At 42.4% G+C, this 17,825-nt stretch overlaps 1 protein-coding gene across 3 annotated transcripts in view; it reads left to right on the forward strand.

Annotated features, from left to right (window-relative positions):
* Nucleotides 1-301: 301 nt before the first annotated feature.
* FHL1 (four and a half LIM domains 1) overlaps nt 302-17,825 on the forward strand; it is a 70,454-nt gene continuing 52,930 nt past the window's right edge. For 2 of the 3 annotated variants that reach the window (XM_051827585.3, XM_070066936.2), the window contains exon 1: nt 302-390. The gene's annotated coding sequence lies outside the window, so the exon portion shown is untranslated. Of the gene's footprint in view, nt 618-17,825 lie in introns of all 3 variants that reach the window. The other variant, XM_070066940.2, reaches the window with a different exon arrangement.

The raw sequence follows: 17,825 nt of genomic DNA on the forward strand, positions 1-17,825 counted from the left end.
GCCCGCGCCTTGCAGGCAGCCGGGCTTCTTCCGAGGCGGGGGCACGTGGACGCGCCGGGTGCGTGGTGAGCCGCCCCCACCCTGTGCCCAGCAGCCTGGCTCCCGCGCGCGCGCTCCCCGCAACACAGCCCCCCGCGCCGCGGGCAGAACCCCGGCTGGCGCGCGCCCAGCCCCGCCCCGCCCCGGCCGCGCCCGCCCCCGCCCCCGCGCGCGCGTTCCCTCCCTCCCCTTCTACCCCGCGCGCGCCCCTCCCCTCGCGCCCCTCCCGCGCCCTACATCCAACGCCCGGCCGAGGGGGCTCAGTCCGCAGCCGCGCCGCCGCCGCGCCTCGGCCTCGGTGCAGGCAGCGGCCGCCAACGCCGAGACAGCTGCGCGGACGAGCATCCCCAGGTAGTCAGCCCGCGCCTCTCCCCAAGTGCGTGCGTGTGTGCCGCCCGCCCGCCAGCCCGGCAGCCAGCGTCCCGAGGGAGCCGTTGCCCTCCAGCCCCACCGACCCGGCTGCCCGGCCTTCCCGGGCTGGCTACCTGCGGCCTCGGGCTTCTGCGGCCTCGCTGGGGAGGGGGCTGGGGACGTCACGGGCTGCCGGGTGTCGAACCGGGATTGATAGGTACCCTAGGGTGGGTGTCTGGCCTCCCTTGGGCTTTCACCCTGGGCAAGCTTGGGGAGGGAGATTGTGGAGGGCGGTGGGAGTAAAAGGGGCGCTCTCCCTGTCTTCTGCGGGGATGGTGGGGAGTGGGAAGGGAGAGGAGGGTGTCCCTTGGTCTTCTCATCAACCATGGCGGGCCGTGGGGGTGGGGCGAGGTGGGGGCACCTCTTTGGTTTTTCGAAAAGCAATAGCTAGCGGGTTTGGAGGGAATCGGGGAAGACGGAAGGGGGGTTCCCCCTTGGTTTTCTCCTTTAAAGGATGGATGGGATTGGCAAAGGGGAAAGAAGGGCTCTGCCCTGGTGCTTTCAAAGAGAGTGGCAGCAGTGAGGGATGCAAGAGAGTGTAGGTGAGAGCACTGGACTGGGTTTGCTCCTTGGGGATGCTGGGGGGTGTGGTTGGAGGACTAGGGATGGGGTGCGGAGAGAATGCCGAGGCTGGGGGAGGGCCCGCTGTGGGTCTCTTCTTGAAGAGGGTGGAGGAGGTTTGGAGAATCAGGGTGGGGAGAGAGGGGGATTTCAGCACCAGGGCAGAAGGACCTGGAGAAGCCAGAGGAAGATTGTATCCTGGGGGTGAGGCTTAGAAGGTGGGTTTTCAAAACTGCAGGGTGTGACCTTTCCAGCACCCAAACTGTAAAATCTCTACAAGGTACATTCTGTTCTAGGCTCTGGGAGAGAGGTTTCTGCTTTCGAAGTTTCTCTTTCTCTTTGCTTCCTCTCGACCACTTGGCCGTGTAGGTCTAGGCAGAGGTTTCAAAATCAGCCAAGGACAAGGCAAAGACTGTGTGGTGCGTGTTGGGTGCTGTATTAGTGTCTGCATTTCAGAGTGCGTGAGTTTTTCAGATTTATTAACGAGGTTTGGTATTTCAGTTTCCTAAAGGGCAAGAGATAAACATCGTTGCAGCAGGTTGCATAGCCTCCAGAAGAATGGGAGTAGCAGAATTTACCTGTGTCTTTGCCACTAGAATAAACGTGGTCCCTTGTACTATTCATTGAAATTGTTCCATTGGGATTTTCTGAGCGTCCTTAGATTTGATTTTGGAATAGATCCAGTTTTCCTAATTGGAGCTATCATTTTGTAATTGCTTGTAATTCTTCCCTGGGTTATCAAATCTGTGGCAAGCTTACAGAACACCAGGAATTTCGTTACCTTGATTAAGGCAGTTTTAATATCAATGTTATGTTTTTCCTTAGAAATAGGTTGAACATTTGCAGAACAGCACCAGTCGAAATTAAGGGCCTCATGAAATTTTGTAAAGCCTCTTCCCTCTCAGTTAATCTCCAGGAACCAGCCCTCCCTATTCTTTATACTGAAGAAGCAAGGCTTCTGGGCTGGAAGCTTTGACTTTGGAAGCTCATACTCATATTTGTTTAAGATGACCATGTATTAAATAGGCGTTAGCCTTTAATATGGTGAGGCTATAATGTTTTCCTATTTTAGTTCCATAAGGTTAAAATCTAGTCTTTTCTGCAGTTTTGAAAAATTCTTACTGCACATTTTTAAGGGAAAATATAATCTTTGGGCAACAGAAATTTGTTCTGTTGGATGATAGTGTGTGCAAAGCGCCTCACACTTAATATGAACTCCAAGACTACCATGGAGACTGAAATTCTAGGCTACCATTCCAGTGTTTAATTTCCAGTGGAGGAAATTTTTTTTTAGCCAAGTCTAGATTTTTAAGTAAAACTTAAAAAAAAGTGTAACATTTAAGTGGGTAAATTCCGTTTATATTATACCAGAACACTGGAGTTAATATTTTTTAAACTAATTGACCACTTTAATAAGACAGATGGTTCATATTTACTGGCCAAGATAACCTATACACCATTTTAAATATTCATATGACAGGCACTCTGTGCACAGACAACAGTCCAAAAATAACATTTTTACAATATAGCTTAAGCCCGTTTTTCTTTTCTGTGTCTCAGGAATAGAAGGGTAAAAGTAAAATAGTAAAATCATTTTCAGAGAGAAGCGTGTTTGTGGGACGTGGGCCTGTTTCTCTCTAGACAAAAGGAGTAAATGAAATGGCTTTTACCTGACTTTCTAAGAACCTGTTCCTCATGTGAGCCTGGAGGGAAAAAAAGATGAAGAGATTTCAGAAATTAACAAAAAGTATGATCAAGTTATACATCCATTTGAATGTAATTTGTAAATCAGTTATCTGTGCAAGAAATTGAACTTTACTTTTAAATTTGGACTCTAAAAAATAGCAGTTTGTTGAAGTAATGCCAGCTAATCTCTGAGACTGATCCCTGTTTCCTATTCTCCACCTCTCCCTTCCCTTGTTCCACACACCCCTCCCCAGTTTCCCCTCTGGTGCCAGCAGCATTGGCTTTTATAACCTTGTGGGAGTTGAACAAATGTTCGTGCTTGCTTGAACTTTAGGCCTTATCTACTTGGCTGCTTTCCCTCACTTTTGCCAACATTTTTGTTGTTGTTCGTTGAACTACCAGTTGCTTAGATTTGGGGTAAAAGGGAGTAGACTGTAGTGACTTTCTCTTAAAAGATCTTTTCTTTCAGCTTCTCTTGGATGAGGGCAAAGAAAGTTGTTTTTTTGGTAGCAGAGTAGACTATGTGACCATTGGTTTGTTCTGAGTGACCTCCTCTGTACAGATCCAGTTCCCTGCTAATGTGCCAGGAAAAGCAGCTGAAGATGGTCCAAATACTTGGGGTCCCTGGCTCCCATGTGGTAGACTTGGATGGCGTTCTGGACTCCTGGCTGTGGTGTGACCCAGCCCCAGCTCTTGTGACCATTTCGGGGAGTGAACCAGAGGATGGAAGATCTCTGTTTCTCCCCTTCTGTCTCCCTTACTCTGCCTTTTGGATAAATAATACAATATTTTTTTAAAAAAAGAAAAACTGAAAGTTGTGAATAATCAGAAGTTGTCTGTAGTCTTTTGGACAGTAACATAATGACTTTATGTACATTAAATATGGTTCAACCACTCAGAGTGAAATGATTTTTTAATATTTATTTGAAAGGCAGAGTGACACACAGAGGGAGAGACAGAAAGAGAAAGAGATCTTCCATTCACTGGGTTGCTGTCCAAATTGCCACAGGGGCTGGGGCTGGGCCAAGTTGAAGTCAGGAACCAGGAACTCCATCCAGGTCTCCCATGTGGATGGCAGGTAACTAAGCATTTGGGCCATCTTCTGTTGCTTTTCCAGGTGTATTAGCAGGGAGATGGATTGGAATAGTGCAGCTGAGACTCAAACCAGTGCTTCAATATGGGATGCTGGCATTGAAGTGGCAACTTAATCTGTTGTGTCACAACACTGTCCTCCAAGTGGAGTAATTTCTTTCCAGTGATTTATTTGTTCACTGTATAAATTCTATACTTTGCCAACTAAGACATATTTTCATTTTGAGCAGTACAGTTGGATTTCCATATCTGTATGTTCCATATTCAACCAACCTCTCATTGAAAATACTCAGAGAATAATTGCTTTTGCACTGGACAGGTAATATTTTTTTTCTTTGTCTTTAGCAACTTTCCTTGTTAGTATAACAGCTTCTTCCATAAAATTTAATACATGTATTAAGTATTACAAATGATATGCAAATAATTTAATGTATATGAGAAGATGTACATAGGTTATGTGCAAATCCTATGCCATTTTAGTAAGGCATTTGAGTATCCACATATTTTGGCATTTGCAGGGCATCCTAATTAATCCCTGGGGATACTGAGGAAAGACTATAATACAATTTATTAGTCATCTTAGGGTTTTTGGCCTTTTCCTTGGTTTTTATTTTTTTAAAGATTTATTTATTTGAAAGAGAGATCTTTCATCCACTGATTCACTCCCTAAATGACTGTGGCAGCCAGGGCTGGACCAGGACAAAGCCTGGAGCTAGCAACTGCCACCAGGTCTCCCATGTGGAGAACAGGAACTCAGGTACTTGGATCATCATCTGCTCTTTCTCAGGCAAATTAGTAGGGAGCTGGATCAGACATGCAGAGTAGCTGGGACTGGAACTAGTGCTCTAATATGGGAAGTGGGCATCTCAAACAGTGGCTTAATTTGCTGTGTCCTGACACCCATCCATTTTTTTTATTTTAAGAAAATGTCCAGTTGTCCATTTTCAGCACAAAATGGAAAATCACTGTTAGCTGACTTGCAGATATAGCAAAACTTCACTAGCAAACAGGATACTATGGAGTAGCCAACTCATAAGAGGAAATTAAGGCCGGCGCCGCGGCTCACTAGGCTAATCCTCCGCCTTGAGGCGCTGGCACACCGGGTTCTAATCCTGGTCAGGGCGCCAGATTCTGTCCCGGTTGCCCCTCTTCCAGGCCGGCTCTCTGCTGTGGCCAGGGAGTGCAGTGGAGGATGGCCCAAGTCCTTGGGCCCTGCACCCCATGGGAGACCAGGAGAAGCACCTGGCTCCTGCCATCGGATCAGCTCTGTGCGCCAGCCGCAGCACGCTGGCCGCGGCGGCCATTGGAGGGTGAACCAACGGCAAAGGAAGACCTTTCTCTCTGTCTCTCTCACTGTCCACTCTGCCTGTCAAAAAAAAAAAAAAAAAGGAAATTAAAGTACAGAAAAGGAAGGAGGAAGGTAGCTTTCTAACTTAAGTGATGTGGGGGAAGATTGTACATCCCATAGTACTCAGCCAATGAGGAATCAGAGGAGGGACCTGTGTGATAGGGACCTGTGTGATAGGGACCTGTGTGATAGGATATAAATTGTTTGCTGTAGCTGCTGTGGGTGTGCCTGCTCCTCAGACACCTAATCTTTCAAGACTGATAGTAAGTATCATTTTTACTGTATTTTCTGAGTCTGGGTCTATTTCTTGAGTGCACAGGTGAGGATATTTCCTACAGTGCATATTTCTGGGATACAGTGTGATAATTCCATACATATACACAATATATAAAGCATCAACAGTTCTATAACGGTACATTGAATATAGCATATTTCTTTGTGTTTGAATTCAGCATTGTATGACTGTGTAGATAGATGGCCAGCGTTTCTTCCTGAGATTTAAAGGACATTCCGATGGTTTAAAGCATCTGTCTCTGGTCAGATTTGAATTACGGATAATAATGGATGAAGAAGCAAGCCCAGAAGAGTGAGTAATATTACACAGTAGCTCAAGTAAGCCTTTCCTCTCCTGCAGGGCTATCTCCTGAGGTCTTGGAGAATTCCCCTGTTTTTGGGTAGTGCTAGATTAGTGGTTTTCAACCAGGGTGGTTTTTCCCCACAGCAGTCTTTCATAATGTTCAGGCCAGGAATGCTGTTCAAACATCCTCCAACACACAGGGAAATATTCTACCATAAAGAATTATCCTGAAATGTCAGTGACAATGCTGATAAAATTTCTTCAACATAATGCAATAAAACATAATTCCAGGAGAGTAGAGAACAATGACAGTGTCTTTTTTTATATCTATGTTCAGAGCTATTAGTTCATGGTTTTAGTTTTTGGTGTTATTTTTCTGATTTGGATATCAGGTAATAATAATTTCATAACATAAGTCTGGAAGTCTTTCTTCTTCTTCTTGTTTTAAAGATTCACTTATTTATTTGAAAGGGTTTACACACAGAGAGAGGGAGGGAGGGAGAGAGAGAGAGAGAGAATCTTCCATCCGCTTGTTCACTCCCCAAATGGCTGCAATGGCAGAACTAGACTGATCTGAAGCCAGGAACCAGCAGCTTCTTCCCAGTCTCCTACATGGGTGCAGGAGCCCAGGGACTTGGACCATCCTCTGCTGCTTTCCCAGGCACATTAACAGGGAGCTGGATCAGAAGTGGAGCAGCTAGGATTCAAACAGGCACCCATATAGGAGGCTGGCATCATAAACAGCAACTTAAGCTGCCACGCCACCACTCCAGTCCCTGGCAATGTCTTTGATGTGACTGAGTAGTCGATTGGGCTCACAACCTGAGTAATTAAAAGGATAATTATATATTCTCTTTTAATAAATTAGGCACCAGGCTCAGAGAGGTAAAGTAACTTGCCCTAGGTCCCACAGCTGGTCAGACTTGGAAGTAGAATTAAAAATTAAGTTCATCTTTCACCTCATGGAGCATATTAACTTTATATTGGCTCATGCCATGCATCATTCAAAAATTACTGCATGTCCCATATGTTGTTGAGTTTGCTTGAGTGCAATTAATACCACGAGTGTTAAATTTGACTATACTTGTATTAAGCCATGAGGAGTAGGGGATAAGGGGGAACCAACATTAACTGAATAATTCTTATAATTCCAAGAATTATACGGATTCAAATTATACCCATCATCTAATTTGATCTTCACAGCAACTCTATGGAGTAGTTATGATGCACATTTTACAGATAAGAGTGAGAAAGGTTAGTTAAGTAACGTACTCAAGATTGCACAGTTAATAGGTGATAGAGTTAGGATTTGAATTGATATCCCGTGAATAAGCCACTGTCCTTGCTGCTTGCTCCAAAGGTTGGAGGTGAGTTGTGGAACCTGCTAGAGAGAGGAGAATAACTAGTTTTGGGTAAAAGGTATATTTCAGAAATAGCGTTGTAAGAGCTCAGAGTATTAAGCTGCTGCTTACGACTCTGGCATCCCATATCAGAGTACAGATTGAGTCTCAGCTGCTCCACCTCTGATCCAGCTTCCTGCTAATGTTCATGGGAAAGCAGCAGAAGATGACCCAAGTGCTTGACTCCCTGCCACCTATGTGGGAGACCCAGATGGAGTGCCTGGCTCCTGACTTCGACCTGGGCCATCCCTGGCCATTGCAGTCATTTGGGGAGTGAACCAATGGTTGAAAGATATTCTCTCTCTCTCTCTCTCTCTCTCTCTCTCTCTCTCAGTGTGTGTGTCATTCTGTATTTCAAATAGATAAATCTTAAGTAACATGTAGATGACAGGTTATACTATATTTAGTTAGAGAATTGAGTGGTGAAGTGCTATACCTTCCTCAGCTGATAAGAATTTACTTGAATATGGAATTTTTCTGCAAATCTATTCCAATTGAGACTATGATTATTGTTTTGGAGAATATCCATTTTCTTTTTTCCATAAATATTGTTTTTCTGAGATATTTTTTCTTTTTTTAGCTTTTATTTAATAAATATAAATTTCCAAAGTACAGCTTATGGATTACAATGGCTTTTTCCCCTCATAACTTCCCTCCTACCTGTAACCCTCCCAACTCCCGCTCCCTCTCCCATTCCATTCACATCAAGATTCATTTTCAATTATCTTTATATACAGAAGATCAATTTAGTATATATTAAGTAAAGATTTCAACAGTTTGCACCCACACAGAACATAAAGTGTAAAATACTGTTTGAGTACTAGTTATAGCATTAATTCACATTGAACAACACATTTAGGACAGAGATCCTACATGAGGAGTAAGTGCACAGTGACTCCTGTTGTTCACTTAACAAATTGACACTTGTTTATGGCGTCAGTAATCTCCCTAGGCTCTTGTCATGAGTTGCCAAGGCTATGGAAGCCTTTTGAGTTTGCTGACTTCGATCTTATTTAGACAAGGTCATAGAGAATATCCACTTTCTATCATACCTGAAATTTTGAGTCAGTACTTTGATAACCATGGCCCTGGAAGTCAGCTAAGTGTGTGTGTGTGTGTGTGTGTGTGTGTTTAAAAAAAGATTTATTTATTTGAAAGGCAGAGTTAGAGAGGGAAAGGCAGAAGCAGAGGCAGAGAGAAAAGTCTTTCATCTGATGGTTCACTCCCCAAATGGCCTCACCGGCTAGGGCTGGGCCAGGCCAAAGCCAGGAGCCAGGAGCTTTATACAGTTCATCCACATGGGTGAAGGAGCCCAAAGAATTGGGCCATCTTCCACGGCTTTCCCAGGATCTCCAGCAGGGAGCTGGTTCAGAAGTAAAACAGCCAGGACTCTAACCGGCGCCCATATCGGATGTCGGTGCTGCAGATGGTAGCTTAAGCTGCTAGGTCATATCACCGGGCCCATTAATTGTGTTTATGTCCTTTCAGCAGTTTACCTTTGACCTTTCTTAGGAGTGCCCTGTAGAACTCAGTAAAGACAGCATTTGGTTCTTTTTTCTTTTTACACAGTTTAAACATTGTGATTACTATACAAGTTGTTTGTATCATAAACAAATTCATTTTTTCATATGTGGGAGTTTTATTTTGATTTCTAAATATTATTTTAACTTTTGATGTGTTCTGCTTTAGAGCATAAAAAGAGGAAAAATTTTAAAAAGTCCAATAACAATCATTTTTTGTCTGGAAAGCAGTTTTTGTGTGTGTGGGCAGAAAAAGAACCTTGTGTTTCATTTCATTTACTTTAAATTGCAAAGGAATTTTAACCATGATTCTCAAGGGCCAGGATTCTGGAAAAAAAAAGAGCTGTTATTTAGATAAAATACATGTTTTGATTTCCACATAGGATTGTGAGCCCTAGATTCTGATTATAATAATAATATCCTGATTTGGACTACATCAGTCAGCCACTTGGGTAATCAACCACTGTGTGTAGACATGCATGGTGATATTGCTTGATTTGGCCTTCCTCTATTGATTGGAGAGCATGCTCGAGAGATCTGATAACATTTGAAAGAATGCATAATCCTTTCTAAGATCGAATTTTTTCAGTGACATAAGTGCTACTTTTCCATTATAGTAAAAAAAGAGAAAATACAGAAAAGCCTCAAGAAGAAAATAAAAATCAATCATAATCTGCCACCTAGAAATTAGTGACATTATTTTATTCCCTTAAATAGGCAGTAATGTTTTAGAAAGATTTATCTGTTAGAAAAGGAGAATGACAGGGAGAGAAGGACACACACGCGCGTGCGCACACACACACACACACACACACAGTGAACAGGCTAGTTGATTCCCCAAGTGGTTGCAAAAGCCAGTGTTGAGCTAGGCCAAAATTGGGAGTCAAGAACTTCATTTGGGTCTCCCAAGTGGGTGGTAGGGACCCAAATACTTGGGCCATCTACTTCTGCTTTCCCAGTCACATTAGCAAGGAGCTGGATCAGGGGCACAGAAGCTGAGACTTGAACCAGCACTCCCATAAGGGATGCAGGCGTCACAAGCAGCTACTTAACCCACCGGACCACAGTGCCAGCTCCAAAGTGAAGTAATTTTAAAATGGTGGACTCAAGTTCGTTGCACTGTCTAGAGAAGCTTTAAGATGGCTCCCTCATTTTTCTCTTCCTCCAAGTTGAGTAATATAAATTCATTGCTGTAAATACCCTTGCGACCTTCATTTTTATACCTGATTCAAGGTTATATTTTTTTCATTATTAAACTAAAACAAAATTTATAATCATCTAGCCTAATTCCAGACACTGGAGAGAGAGAAGAAGGATTTCCAGCTTTAGGAAGGATAGGTGTTGTTCTTCTTAACCCTCCGAGTAAAAACGGCACTTACTTTCTGTGATGGAGGAAAGACTCCATCTTTATGGCTAGCAGAGACCTAGGATTCCAGGTATGTTTTCTGTGCTCTGGGGAAGGATGGTGATTCTATCTGAAGATTCTGCAGTTGAACGCCAGAGCTAGTTTCAATTTTTAGGTCTTCTTCATACATAAATAAATTTGTATTTCCTGATTAAACATTCTTTCAGCTGTGAACTTTATGATGTCCTGTGTCTCAGAAGAACAAGCTTTCGTGATGGAAGTATGTTAGCTATACTAAAGGATACCAAAAAGCCAACTCTTTCTTAATTTTAAAATATGATCAGAACAATTGTAAACAGTACGGGCATTTTTCTAAAATTTTTTTTTTTTTTTTTTTTTTTTTTTTTTTTTGCTGTACTGAAATTGAACATTAGAGGAGGGGAACCTCTTGTTGCATGTAGCCTTGAATTGGATTTCCCCTGGCCAACAGGGCAAGTGTCAAGTACCACGGCTTATGTAGTATGCCTACAGAGGTGCAAAAATGAAAGACAGCTCTATGAGTCTTTAGACATGGTAGCCTGGAAGACCAGAATTAGGGCTGCTGCTCCATGAAAACCATGCTTTTAAGCTATAAAATTAGATTTATGTTGAAATTGTAGGAAAGCATTTTTAAAGATTGCATCTGTTTTCAAAACTTAAGTAGGAAGTTAAATTGTAGTGAATGCTGGCAGTGTGATGTCACTGAAGCAGACAAACAATTGTTTAATCTGGCACTCACTCAAAAATTTGGTTCTTTAGCTTTTCTTCCCTTTTTCCTCTGTCCCTCTTAATTTCTTTCTGTAGCTGTGTGGGTCACTCTGTCTTTGGGTCTCCACTGCGTGTGTCTGTCTCACTCTCAGGGTGACTTTTTTCAGTTCATCTGGCTGAGCCCACTTTCTTTGTCCCAGGCTCACCGTGTGCACTACATCTTTTCAGCTCATCAGTCTGCTGCTGTTTTCCCCAGATTCACTTTGGGCACTGTTGCTGTAATCCTAATTTGGGCTGGGCCAGAGCAGATGCTTCTCACGGCAGATGTGGAGTGAGAAGAGCTGGTGTCACTCTGTACAGAAATGTCATTGACAGAATAGAATTAAACACAATATGTGTGGCTGCTTATGTAGTCACTTATCACATAACTGTTTCAATCAATAGTAGACTACATATACAGTGGTGGTCCGATAAGATTGTAATGGAGCTTAAAAAACACCCCTCACCTAGTATTTTTACTGTACTTTTTCTATAGATAGCCGAATAATTACAGTTGTGTTACAGTTACTTGCAATATTCAGTACAGCACAGTACAGGGTTATAGCCTGAGAACCATAGACTATAGCATATGACCTATGTGTGTAGTAAGCTATACCATCTACATTTGTGTAAGTACAGTCTATGATGTTCCTGCAGTCAGCTAACAACACATTGTCCCTTATTTTTGTTTTTTTTTTTTTTCCTAAGGATGGGATAAGGACAGAAACTGCATATGTGTGTCTACATTTTTTTTTATTATTTATTTGAAAGAATTAGAGAGAGAGAGAGAGAGAGAGAGATATTGATTCCATCTGCTGGTTCATTCTCCAAATGGCCGGAATGGCCATGGCTGGGGCAAGCCAAAGCCAAAAGCCCAGAACTCCATCTGGTTCTCCTATATGGGTGGCATGGATCCAAATACTTGGGCCACCTTCTGCTGTCTATGAACACAAAACTGAACCTTCATTTTCAGTCAGGGCCCTCGCAAATGCTAAGCTACATGAAATAATAAATATGGGTTCTCATCATCAAGAGCTTACTATTTGAACAGAGGAGAAAATTGTACCCTTGCCTGAGGGTGTGGTTTTAAGTAGTTTTGCTCCTGTTCCTCATTATTGCCTGCTAATGAATATGTGCGTTATCAATGAGTGGCCAGCTCTTTCCAGCTTCCTCTAGTACACTGTGTTTCTCTTCTGAAATGGGTTTTCCTGTTGATTCAAACCACTAGATTGACTTGCACCTCAGTTTTGAAATACAATAGCTATTAAATGCACACATAGAAGAAACATATAATTTTTAAAATGCAGTGAAACATATAGAAAAAAGAATAATAAAAAAACTCAGTCTTCATTGTCAGCGTTTTACTAGTTGTATAATTTGTATTTTATTTACCAGCTTAACTCTCTGGATGTTATACATATTCTAAGACATAAAATTTTCCATAGACAGTCTTTATTTTTAATTTTCTGACACAAAAGAATTAAATATACATAGTTATGGGCTATGATGTGATATCTCAATACATATATACATTGTGTAATGTGCAATTATGGTAAACAAGTCTATGTCCTCAAACATTTAGCTTTTCTTTATGTGAACATGTTCAGAATTCTATCAGATTTTTAAAGAAAAACATACAATACACTATTTTTTTGACAGGCAGAGTGGATAGTGAGAGAGAGAGACAGATCTTCCTTTTGCCGTTGGTTCACCCTCCAATGGCCGCCACGGCTGGCGCGCTGTGGCCGGCGCACCGCGCTGATCCGAAGGCAGGAGCCAGGTGCTTCTCCTGGTCTCCCATGGGGTGCAGGGCCTAAGCACTTGGGCTATCCTCCACTGCCTTCCCGGGCCACAGCAGAGAGCTGGCCTGGAAGAGGGGCAACCGGGAAAGAATCTGGCGCCCCAACCGGGAATAGAACTGGTGTGCCGGCACCATAGGTGGAGGATTAGCCTAGTGAGCCGTGGCAGCGGCCACAATACACTATTATTCTTTGTAGTCACCCTTGCTGTGCAATAGAACATCAGAGCTCCTATCCAGCTAGAACTGAGTACCCATTACTCAACTTTTCCCCCAACCATTGATTTTTTAATCACAAGACTTTGTAGTATCTACAGGGCTGCAAATTTACTTTTCAGTACTTCAGAAATGATAGCTGGGAATACAAAGGTTTTGTTGGTAAAGGTGTTTTGTTGAGTATGATACAAAGTTAAAGTTCTACACTTGATTAATGAACAAATATTGTCACTCAGCTTCAATTTTTGGGTGAGGATAAGGCTGCTTGAGTGCTGTCCAATTTGAAATGTTTGATTTATTAGGGGGACGATCAGGACTGGTTTTGCAGTGACCTTTACGTGCCCTGGTTTTATGTGTCATTCTTGTTTTTGAAGCCAATTGCTGGCATCTCCTTATAAATGTGCTCAGCCATCTGTACTTTCATGTGGCTGTGTGAGCTGAAGAAATAGGTTTCCCCTGGGTTTCTCAGAGACTAGAGTGTGTGCACGCGTGTGCACACACACACAAACACACAGAGGCAGATATGAAAGAGATAAAGTCCAAAAATTTTTATATCACTAAGCCATAGTTTTTTCAGCACTTTCTAAAATGTGCCTTTGAATGATATGATGATGGTTTTGAATCAAATTTCTCAGTCAGGTAGATCCTAGATGCTAAAGAGGCACTTGAAGTTCCTTGTGAAAGATTCTGCTCTTCTAGATGTCAGCGTCGATGTAAGAGTTCAAACCCTAGATCCATTCCCTTCTAGACCACAAGAAATTCTACCTGTTAAAAGGCAGGAATTTCCAATGTAGTAATAACCCAATTACAACCCATTTACACTAAGGAAACAAATCAAGCAGCCAGTCTAATAGGAGGAGGCAAAAGTTTATACTTGCAACTATAGATAAAGTAGTCAGTCTTTGCTTCAGCCACTATAAATACCTATTTAGTTGAGCATTATTTATGTGCAACAAACTTCTTTTTTTTTTTTTTATAAATTTTTTTTTGACAGGCAGAGTGGACAGTGAGAGAGAGAGAGAGAGAGACAGAGAGAAAGGTCTTCCTTTTTCCGTTGGTTCACCCCCCAGTGGCCACTGCGGCCAGTGCACCACGCTGATCCAAAGCCAGGAGCCAGGTGCTTCTGGTCTCCCATGCGGGTGCAGGGCCCAAGGACTTGGGCCATCCTCCACTGCACTCCTGGGCCACAGCAGAGAGCTGGCCTGGAAGAGAGGCAACCGGGACAGAATCCGGCGCCCTGACTGGAACTAGAACCCGGTGTGCTGGCGCCGTAGGTGGAGGATTAGCCTATTGAGCCGTGGCGCCGGCCGCAACAAACTTCTAACTGATGAGTTTTGGTAGATGTATATGCCCATGATACCACTGCCACAAGTTAAGATGTGGAATGTTTATAGCACCCCCAAAAGTGCCCCTGTGCCTTGTTTGCAGTACGGTCTTCCATCTGCCACTGCCTTCTTTTTTTTAAACTTTAATTTAATAAATATAAATTTCCAAAGTACAACTTTTGGATTATAGTGGCTTTTTCCCTCCATAACTACCCTCCCACCGGCAACCATCCCATCTCCCACTCCCTCTCCCATCCCATTCTTCATCAAGATTCATTTTCAATTATCTTTATATACAGAAGATCAACTTAGTATATACTAAGTAAAGATTTCAACAGTTTGCAGCCACACAGAAACATGAAGTATAAAGTACTCTTTGAGTGCTAGTTATAGCATTAAATCACAATGTACAGCACATTAAGGACAGAGGTCCTACATGGGGAGTAAGTGCACAGTGACTCCTATTGTTGATTTAACAATTGACACTCTTATTTATGGCGTCAGTAATCTCCCTAGGCTCTTGTCATGAGTTGCCAAGGCTATGGAAGCCTTTTGAGTTCGCCAACTCTGATCTTATTTAGACAAGGCCATAGTCAAAGTTCTGCCACTGTCTTCTAATGCTCACTGATTGACTCTTGTCTGGGAGCTTCTTTCCAAACTTCAGTTTGAAAATTTGTGTCTTCTTCTCTATAATGAAGACCAGATCTGTTTCCAAAATGCAACTTTCTTCTACATGTTTAAGATAAAATATTATTACAAAGAAATTCTAGGTGTTTATTTCCTAGATTATTATACTGATAGTCTGAAAGTGAATTACTTAGTAAATAGTCTAATTACATACTTGGACCAGAGGGAAATTATACCCAAGAAAGAAACAATCCCAATAAATGTAAAAGCAGTATATATTTTTCTCAGGTAGTTACACTGAGATGTCAAGTCCCCCAGGAACAGGAAAAATAAAATAATTTAAATTTAGCTTCACACTTATTTGTAAGGAATGTGAGAATGGGGATGAAAGTTTTATATCTATATCCCAAACCTGCAGCCAGTGTGTTTATGTATTTGCATATATATGATTAACCTTATGATTATATATATGATTTTATATATATATATATGATTAACCTTATCCTTTGAGCCTTATGAAAGATTTGAAGCAGGTTTTAGAGGGGAATTTCTGTATGTAGACACTATGCCAACTTTACACAATTGCATGGGAAACCAGCTTTTAGTATGCTAAATATGACTTTCTCATGGTTTTATTCAGTTACCTGAATAATTATTGTGCAGAGATATACTATATTGAGATACAGTTTGCCCTTTCCTCTCTCACCCCCTCAACAATCTTCAAATGTACAAAACGTGTCTAGCTGACTGTCTGTCCCATCGCTGTTGCTCTGGCCTGTACCTGGTGTCCTGCTATTGCTGGTTGCTGCTGTTTCTGAACTCTCTGTTTTCCTTTCCCTGGTTTTCTTTCCCTGCAATTTTCCTGTCCTGCTGCTGCTGTTTCTCTTGCACCACTCTGTTTTCTCAGGCCAAAGTCATTTTTACAAACATCTCCAGACTGAGTGGGCAGCAGACTGACTTATCCCAACATGTCACATGGCATCTCAGAGGCTATTTTTTCTTCTCTCTTTTTTTTTTTACTTTTGGTTTGTGATACAATAATTTTTTTTATTTTATTTATTTATTTATTTATTTTTTAACAGGCAGAGTGGACAGTGAGAGAGAGAGAGACAGAGAGAAAGGTCTTCCTTTTGCCGTTGGTTCACCCTCCAATGGCCGCCACGGCTGGCGCGCTGTGGCCGGCGCACCGCGCTGATCTGATGGCAGGAGCCAGGTGCTTCTCCTGGTCTCCCATGGGGTGCAGGGCCCAAACACTTGGGCCATCCTCCACTGCACTCCCTGGCCACATCAGAGAGCTGGCCTGGAAGAGGGGCAACCGGGACAGAATCCGGCGCCCTGACTGGGACTAGAACCCGGTGTGCCGGTGCTGCAAGGCGGAGGATTAGCCTAGTGAGCCGCGGCGCCGGCCTTGTGATACAATAATTTTTTCAGACTCTATGCAAGTTCGGAGCCATACTAGAGGTTGGAGAGTTGTGAAAGCTTGGTTTTCAGATAATCAAAGTTGAATATATTTGCTGGGCTACTTTATGAAGATCTTTGAATCCATGACTCATTAAACAAATGAATGCTTTACATCATAATATTCTCTATGACAAAGCAAAAGCGATTAAAATTGTCTTGGGATAAGGCGATTTATTATTCCTCAGAATGTTCTTTAAGGACATTAAAAAAAACCCTTTAACATGTGTCAGGACCCATAAAATGCACAGCACAGAGAATGAACACTAATATAAGCTATGAATTTTAGTTCATAATAATATTAACCCATGATGTCCCATCATCCTATATATAGGACCCCTATAAAGAACTTAAATTGAGCACCTAATATACCACTTATGGTAACTTTGATAAATATTATGGTGTTGTAACATGCACAAAATTGAAAACTTGGGACTTAATGATTTAGACGGGTCCATCAATTTTGACAAATGTACCCCACTAATATAGGGAAAAGTGGGACGGAGGTGGTGAGGAGATATGTGGGAACTGATTACTTGCCATGCAGTTTTTCTGCAAACATAAAAGCTTATGAATTTGGAAAAACATGAAGCTTATGAATTTGGGGAAAAAAACTCTTCATATGTTTTAGTTTCAGAAATACAAATAATGTCTCAGTCTCTTTTTCTTATTACCTTGTAGGTTAAAAGTCAGGGTTTGTTTTTCAGTGAGAAGAAATGAAAAGGAATGCTTCTCCTTGAGTGATGTAAGTGGGGGCATGGCCCCTGAAAGGGAAAGTATGAGCTCCCAGGAGAGCTGGCCAGTACTATTGAATACTGTCTGCTTACACAATAGTCAGTGGGCAGGCCAGTGTGTCCATGGCCTGAAACTTCCCTTGTTTGCCACCCACTGGGACATTATGCCATCGTTGTCATGATACGGGCTCCCAGATTTGACTAATTTCCTGCACTACAACCCTGTGAGCCCTTTTTGGACCCTTGTAGTGTGGTTTTGCTAGTGACAATGACAGTTGGTGAGCTCAAGAAAACACTCTGAGCCAGTATACAGGTCAGACATTGGTTTGGGCCCAAGGGCATTTACTCTGTGGCTTTTCGAAGCATAGACCTAACACCAGCAGCCCTTGGCAAGTACTCAGTGTGGCCCATTCTATGGTAAATGTGTGCGAAAAGATTAAGTTGTTATAGGGATTCATGTAAATGATTTCTTATATTGGAACTGGGTAACTATGATGAGCAGCTACAAATATGTGTTGCTTTCCGGAGTTGGCTGTGAGAACTGAACTTTGTCTTGTAGGTAGTAATGACAGTGGGGTTGGCTCTAAGAGAGTTGCTGGGATTGAGAAGCAATCAGGCAGATGCTGTGGTGATGCTAAAATCACTGAAAGAGAAAAACATCTGACAAAGCATTGAGGATTAGAACACAAAATGGTTGTGTTACGGGGGACATCCACTCATGCTATGGATATCTAGAGGGTGTGGTTCTCCATGCAATTGGGATATGACCCAATGTGAAAAGCTTCATAGTACAAAAAGTTACCTGGAAAAATACTAACAAAGGGAAGAGTTAGTTATAGAATTCACCTCAGTTTAACTTATTAAACTTTGTTTTGCATATGAGAAAGTAATTCCTCATGTAT

This window comes from Oryctolagus cuniculus, chromosome X (genome assembly GCF_051225735.1).
Source record: "Oryctolagus cuniculus isolate XC-2025 breed Fujian yellow rabbit chromosome X, ASM5122573v1, whole genome shotgun sequence".
NCBI classification, from domain to species: Eukaryota; Metazoa; Chordata; class Mammalia; order Lagomorpha; family Leporidae; genus Oryctolagus; species Oryctolagus cuniculus.